This window comes from Solanum dulcamara, chromosome 1 (genome assembly GCF_947179165.1).
Source record: "Solanum dulcamara chromosome 1, daSolDulc1.2, whole genome shotgun sequence".
Lineage (NCBI taxonomy): Eukaryota > Viridiplantae > Streptophyta > Magnoliopsida > Solanales > Solanaceae > Solanum > Solanum dulcamara.
This window is the reverse complement of record NC_077237.1, coordinates 2,456,060-2,463,573: the sequence shown is the minus strand read 5'-3', so window position 1 is coordinate 2,463,573 and position 7,514 is coordinate 2,456,060. Positions and strand designations below refer to the sequence as shown.

At 37.6% G+C, this 7,514-nt stretch overlaps 1 non-coding gene across 1 annotated transcript; it reads right to left on the bottom strand.

Moving 5' to 3' along the window:
* Nucleotides 1–7,398: 7,398 nt before the first annotated feature.
* Nucleotides 7,399–7,472, bottom strand: TRNAV-AAC (transfer RNA valine (anticodon AAC)). Its single transcript has one exon. It is a non-coding gene; the product is annotated as a tRNA-Val (tRNA).
* Between the last annotated feature and the right edge of the window lie 42 nt (nucleotides 7,473–7,514).

Sequence of the window (7,514 nt, the reverse complement as noted above, 5' to 3'; positions counted from 1 at the left end):
AACTGTGGCATCAGTACATGTCGCATCGGCATGATCCACGATGCATTCATAGCATTTAGGATTCGCACAAGTCGAATTAGGCGATTTTCTCATTTTTCGTGTGTAAACTAGCCCATAAATATTTTAGCGAACTAACTTTCGATCAACTTTTTTGCGAAACCATTATGGGACCCTACGTAATTACCCGTGGGATCAGTACGTGTAGCCTCAGTACGATCCACAGCGCATTCATAATATTTAGGGGCCGCATAAGCGAAATTATGCAATTTTCTCATTTTTCGTGTGTGTTAGCCAATGAATATTTTGGTGAATTAGTTTCCGATTAATTTTTTTCCAAACTCATTATGGAACCCTCCGAAGGTACCTAAAATATCAGAGCATGTGTAGTTTCGGTATGATTCATAGTGCATCCATAACATTTAGGGGGTCGCACAAGCGGAATTGGGTAATTTTTTCATTTTTCATGTGTGTTAGCTCATTAATATTTTGGTGAACCGACTTTATGTCAAATTTTTTTAAAACCATTATAGGACCATTCGTAGGTACCCGGAGGATCAGTACGTGTAGCCTCAACATGATACAAGGCACATTCATAGCATTTGGGGGCCGCACAAACGAAAGTAGGCGATTTTTTTATTTTTCGTGTGTGTTAGCCCATGAATCTTTTGGTGAACTTGCTTGCCGGTTAATTTTTTATTAAAACCATTATGAGACCCTTTTTAGGTACCCAAGGAATCAGTACATGTAGCTCGGCATGATCCACGACACATTCATAGCATTTAGGGGATTGCACAAGTGGAATTAAGAGATTTTTTAATGTGTGTTAGCCCATTAATATTTTGATAAAATGGTTTCGATCAATTTTTTTTTTGAAACTATTATGGAACGGCCCGTAGGTACTCGAAAAATCAGTAAATGTAGCCTGTGTATGATTCATTATGTATTCATAACAATTAGGGGTCGCACAAGCGTGATTAATTGATTTTCTTATTTTTCGTGTGTATTAGCCAATAAATATTTTGGTGAACTGGCTTCCGGTAAAAAAAAATTCAAAATATTATGGAACCCTCCGAAGGTACCCAAAAGATCAGTATGTGTAGTTTTGGCATGATTCACAGTGTATTCATAATATTTAGGGGTCGCACAACTGAAATTTGGTGATTTTCTCATTTTTCATGTGTGTTAGCCCATGAATATTTTGGTGAACTGACTTTCGGACAATTTTTTTTTGAAACCATTATAGGACCCTCCATAGGTATCCGGGGGATCAGTACGTGTAGCCTCAACATGATGCACGACAAATTCATAGCATTTAGGGGGCGCACAAACGAAATTAAGTGATTTTCTCATTTTTCGTATGTATTAGCTCTTAAATCTTTCGGTGAACTAACTTGCCGAACAATTTTTTTCCAAAACCATTATGGGACCATCGTTAAGTACCTGAGGGATCAGTACATGTAATTTCGACATGATCCACAACGCATTCATAGCATTTAAGGGGTTACACAAGCGGACTTAAGTATTTTTTTTAATTTTTCATGTGTGTTAGCCCGATTATTTTGGTGAATAGGCTTTCGATCAATTTTTTTCCAAACCATTATGGGGAAGTCCATAGGTATTCGGGGGATCTCTACGTGTAGCATCGGTACGATTCACAGCGCATTCATAATATTTAGAGGCCGCACAAGCGAAATTAGACATTTTTCTCATTTTTCGTGTGTGTTAACCAGCGAATATTCTGATGAACTGCCTTTCAATCAATTTTTTTCCAAAACTATTATGGTACCCTCCGAAGGTACCCAGTAGATCAGTATGTATAGTTTCGGCATGATTCACGATGCATTCATAGCATTTAGGGGCAGCACAAGCAAAATTGGGTAATTTTATCATTTTTCGTGTATGTTAGCCCATAAATATTTTGATAAACTAGAATTCGGTCAATTTTTTTTGAAACTATTATGAGACCCTCTGTAGGTACCCAGAGGATCAGTACGTGTAGCCCCAACACCATTCATGGCACATTCATAACATTTAGGGGTCGCACAAGCGAAATTAGCCTATGAATTTTTTGGTGAATTGGTTTGTCGGACAATATTTTTGCAAAATCATCATGGCACCCTCCATAGGTACGCGTGGTATCAGTACGTTTAGCCTCGGCATGATCCACTACGCATTCATGGCATTTAGGGGTTCGCATAAGCAGAATTAAATGATTTTTTTTATTTTTCGTGTGTGTTAGCCCATTAATATTTTGGTGAACTATCTTGACATTCTGTAGGTACTCGGGGGATCAGTACATGTAGTATCAGCATGATTCATGACACATTCATAACAATTAGGGGTCGCATAAGCAGAATTAGATGATTTTCTCATTTTTCATATGTATTAGCCCATGAATCTTTTGATGAACTGACTTTCGGTAAATATTTTTTCCAAAATATTATGGAACCCTCCAAAGGTACCCAAAAGATCAATATATGTAGTTTTGGAATGATTCACGGCACATTCATAATATTTAGGAGCCGCACAAGTGGAATTTGACAATTTTCTCATTTTTCATGTGTGTTAGCCCATGAATATTTTGGTGAACTGAATTTTGGTCAATTTATTTTCAAAACCATTATGGGACCCTTCGTAGGTATTCGGGGGATCAGTACGTGCATCCTCAACATGATCCACGGCACATTCATAGCATTTAGGGGGCGCACAAACGAAATTGGGCGATTTTCTCATTTATTGTGTGTGTTAGCTCATAAATATTTTGGTGAATTGGCTTGCTGGTAAATTTTTTCCAAAACCATTATGGGACCATCGTTAAATACCTGAGGGATCAGTACGTGTATTTTCGACATGATCCACAACGCATTCATAGCATTTGGGGGTCACACAAGCGGACTTTAGCTTTTTTGTTTATTTTTTATATGTGTTAGCCCGATTATTTTGGTGAATAGGCTTTCGATCAATTTTTTTTCAAATCATTATGGGACTTTCCATAGGTACTCGAGGTATTTGTACGTGTAGCCTCGGCATGATTCACGGTGCATTCATATCATTTAAAGGACGCACAAGCGGAATTAGACATTTTTTTTAATTTTTCGTGTGTGTTAGCCAACGAATATTCTGATGAACTGCCTTTCGATCAATTTTTTTTCAAAACTATTATGGGACCCTCCAAAGGTACCCAAAAGATCAGTATGTATAGTTTCGACATTATTCACGACGTGTTCATAGCATTTAGGGGCCACACAAGCAAAATTGAGCGATTTTATTATTTTTCGTGTGTGTTAGTCCATAAATATTTTGATAAATTGGCATTTGATCAATTTTTTTGAAACCATTATAGGACCCTCCGTAGGTATCCGAAAGATCAGTACGTGTAGCCTCAACATCATTCCCGGCACATTCGTAGCATTTATGGGCCACACAAGCAAAATTAGGTGATTTTCTCATTTTTCGTGCATGTTAGCATATGAATCTTTTGGTGAACTACCTTGTCGGTCAATTTTTTTTCGAAACTATTATGGGACCCTCTATAGGTACGCACGAGATCAGTACGTGTAGCTTCGGCATGATCCACTACGCATTCATGGCATTTAGTGGTTCGCACAAGCAAAATTAAATGTTTTTTTTTATTTTTCGTGCGTGTTAGCCCATGAATATTTTGGTGAACTGTCTTTCAATGAATTATTTTTCGAAACCATTATGGGAAAGTCCGTAGGTACTCGGGAGATCAATACATGTAGCCTCGGCACGATTCACGACACATTCATAACAATTAGAGGTCGCACAAGCGGAATTAGACGACTTTCTCATTTTTCATGTGTGTTAGCCCATTAATCTTTTGATGAACTGGCTTGTCAATCAATTTTTTTGTGAAACCATTATAGTACCCTCCGTAGGTACCCGGAGATCAGTATGTGTATCCTTGGCATGATCCACGATGTATTCATGGCATTTAGGGATCGCACAAGCGGAATTAAATAATTTTTTATTATTTTTCGTGAGTGTTAGCCCATGAATTTATTGGTGAACTGACTTTCGATTAATTTTTTTAAACCATTGTGGGATGGTACGTAAGTACTCGGGGATCAATAATTTGGCCTCAGTATGATTTACGACACATTTATAACAATTAGGGGCAGTACAAATATAATTTGATGATTTTCTCATTTTGTGTGTGTTAACACATGAATATTTTGGTGAATTAACTTTCAATCAATTTTTTTTGAAACCATCATAGGACCTCCGTAGGTACCCGGGTGTAGGCTGGGCATGATTCACGAATTATTCATAACATTTAGGGACATCACAAGGAAAATTAGGTGATTTTGTCATTTTTCATGTGTGTTAGCCCATGAATATTTTGGTAAACTGGTTTTCAGTTAATTTTTTTACGAAAACTTTTGACATGATCCATGGCGCATTCATAGCATTTAGGGGTCGCACTAACGAAAATTAGATGATTTTCTAATTTTTTTTATGTGTATTAGCCTATGAATATTTTTCTAAACTGGTTTTTGATCAATTTTTCTTTGAAATCATTATGAGAACCTCCGTAGGTACCCATGGGGATTAGTACGTGTAGCCTCGTCATGATATATGGCGCATTCGTAACATTTAGGGTCTACAACATCGGAATTAGATGGTTTTCTCATTTTTCGTGTGTTAACCCATTAATATTTTGGTGAATTGACTTTCGATCAATATTTTTTTGAAAATATTATGGGACCCTCCGTAAGTATACAGGAGATAAGTACTAGCCTCGGCATGATCCACGGCGCATTCATAACATTTAGGGGTCGCTCAAGCAAAATTAGGAGTTTTTGCTCATTTTTCGTGTGTATTAGCCCATGAATATTTTGGTGAACTGGATTTCAAATTTTTTTCTGATACCATTATAGAACCCTCTGTTGGTACTTGGGGGATCAGTAGTGTAGTTTTGACATGACCCACGATGCATTTATAACATTTAGGGGTCGCTCAAGAGGAATTAGGTGATTTTCTCATTTTTCTCAATCGTGTGTGTTAGCTCATGAATATTTTGGTGAAAACCTTTAGGACAATTTTTTTTCTGAAATCATTATGGGACACTCTGTAAGTACCCGGAGGATCTGTACGTGTAGCCTCGGCATGATCCATGATGCATTCATAGCATTTAGGGGTCGCACAAGTGGAATTAGGTGATTTTCTCATTTTTCCTGTGCTTTCGCCTATGAATATTTTAGTAAACAACCTTTCAGATAATTTTTTTCTAAAATCATTATAGACCCTCTATAGGTACCCGGGAGATCAGTAGGTCTAACCTCGGCACGATCAACGGCGCATTCGTAACATTTAGGGGTCGCACAAGCGAAATTAGGTGATTTTCTCATTTTTCGTGTGTGTTAGCCAATGAATATTTTGATGAACTGGTTTCCGATCAATTTTGTTCCAAAACCATTAAGGACCCTCTGTAGGCATTCGGGGGATTAGTACGTGAAGCCTTGACACGATCCACTACTTATTCATAGCATTTAGGGGCTGCATAAACATAATTAAGCGATTTTCTTATTTTTCGTGTGTGTTAGTCTACAAATATTTTGGTGAACTGGCTTTCGATCAATTTTTTTTCTAAAACCATTATGGAGCCCTTGATGGGTACCCGGAGGATCAGTACGTATAATATCTAGACGATCCAAGGCACATTCATAGCATTAAGGGGTCGCACAAGTGGAATTAAGTGATTTTCTCATTTTCTTGTGTGTTAGCCCCTGAATATTTTGGTGAACTGACTTCCGATCAATTTTTCCTAAACGATTATGGGACCCTCCGTAGGTACTCGGGGGATTAGTACGTATAGCTTTGGAATGATCCATGGCACATTCATAGCATTTAGGGGCTGCACAAGCGAAATCAGGCGATTTTCTCATTTTTCATGTGTGTTAGCCCATGAATATTTTGGTAGACTGGCTTCCGATCAAATTTGTTAAAAACCATTAATGGGCCCTCCGTAGGTACCTGGGAGATCAGTACGTTTAGTCTCAGCACGATCCACGGTTTATTCATAGCATTTAGGGGAAGCACAAGTAGATTTAGATAATTTTCTCATTTTTCGTGTGTGTTAGCCCATGAATATTTTGGTGAATTAATTTCCGATTAATTTTTTTCAAAACCATTATGGGATCCTCCGTATGTACCCAGGAGATTAGTACGTATATCCTAGGTACAATTCACGGCGCATTCATAGCATTTAGGAGCCGCACAAGGAGAATTATGTGATTTTCTCATTTTTCATATGTGTTAGTTTATAAATATTTTGGTGAACTGGCTTATAGTTAATTTTTTTTGAAACCTGGGGGATCAGTATGTGTAGGCTTGCCACGATCCACGATGCATCCATATCATTTAGGGGCCGCACAAGCGGAATTAAACGATTTTCTCATTGTTTGTGTGTGTTAGCCTATGAATATTTTTGTGAACTAGCTTACGATCTTTCTTTTTTTCTGAAATCATTATGGGACCCTTAGTAAGTACTTGGGAATCAATACATGTTGCCTCAGCACTATCCACGACACATTCATAGTATTTAGGGGCCTCACAAGCGGAACTAGGCGATTTTTCTCATTTTTCGTGTGTGTTAACCCGTTAATATTTTGGTGAAATGGCTTGCGATCAATTTTTTTTTCTAAAACCATTATTGGACCCTCTGTAAGTATCAAGGGGATCAGTACGTGTAGCCTTGAGTCGATCCACAGCGCATTCACCAAATTTAGGGACCGTACAAAAGAAATTAGACGATTTTCTCATAGTTTTTTCGTATTTATTAGCCCATGAATTTTTTGATTATATGACTTCTGATCAATTTTTTTATGAAACTTATATAGGACACTCTGTGTGTACTCAAGAGAGCAGTACATATAGTCTGGGTACGATCCACCGCATATTTATAGCAATCAGGAATCACTCAAGTGGATTTGGACAATTCTCATTTTTTTCGAATGCATTAGCTCTTGAATTTATTGATGATATGACTTTCGATCAAAAAAATTTCCCCAAATCTTTAAAACTTGAAAAAGATATACTTTTTACAGAGTTTAAGCTTTATCACTATCACCTTACGGATATCCACAAGTGAACCTTTCATACTACAACAGGTAATAGTATAGCACAACCAATATCAACATGTCCAATAGAATTCTATAAGTGGGTTCTAGAGAGGATCATGTGTACACAACCTTACCTCTATCTTATGAAGATAGAGAGGTTGTTTTCGATAGACCCTTGACACAAAAACAACTGCGTACTCAATATAATCCCACAAGTGGGGTATGTGGAGAAGGATGTGTATACAACCTTATTCCTACCTTGGACGAAGGTAAAAAGGTAGTTTCTAATAGACCCTCGACTCGAGAAAAGAAATGGCTTCGCCCAGACTCAAACTGGAGACCTTCAATTTGTTAGATTGACGTGATAACCGACTACACCACGAAACCTGCTTCCATGAGCCAATATATTAAAACCCAAGGCAGTTACAA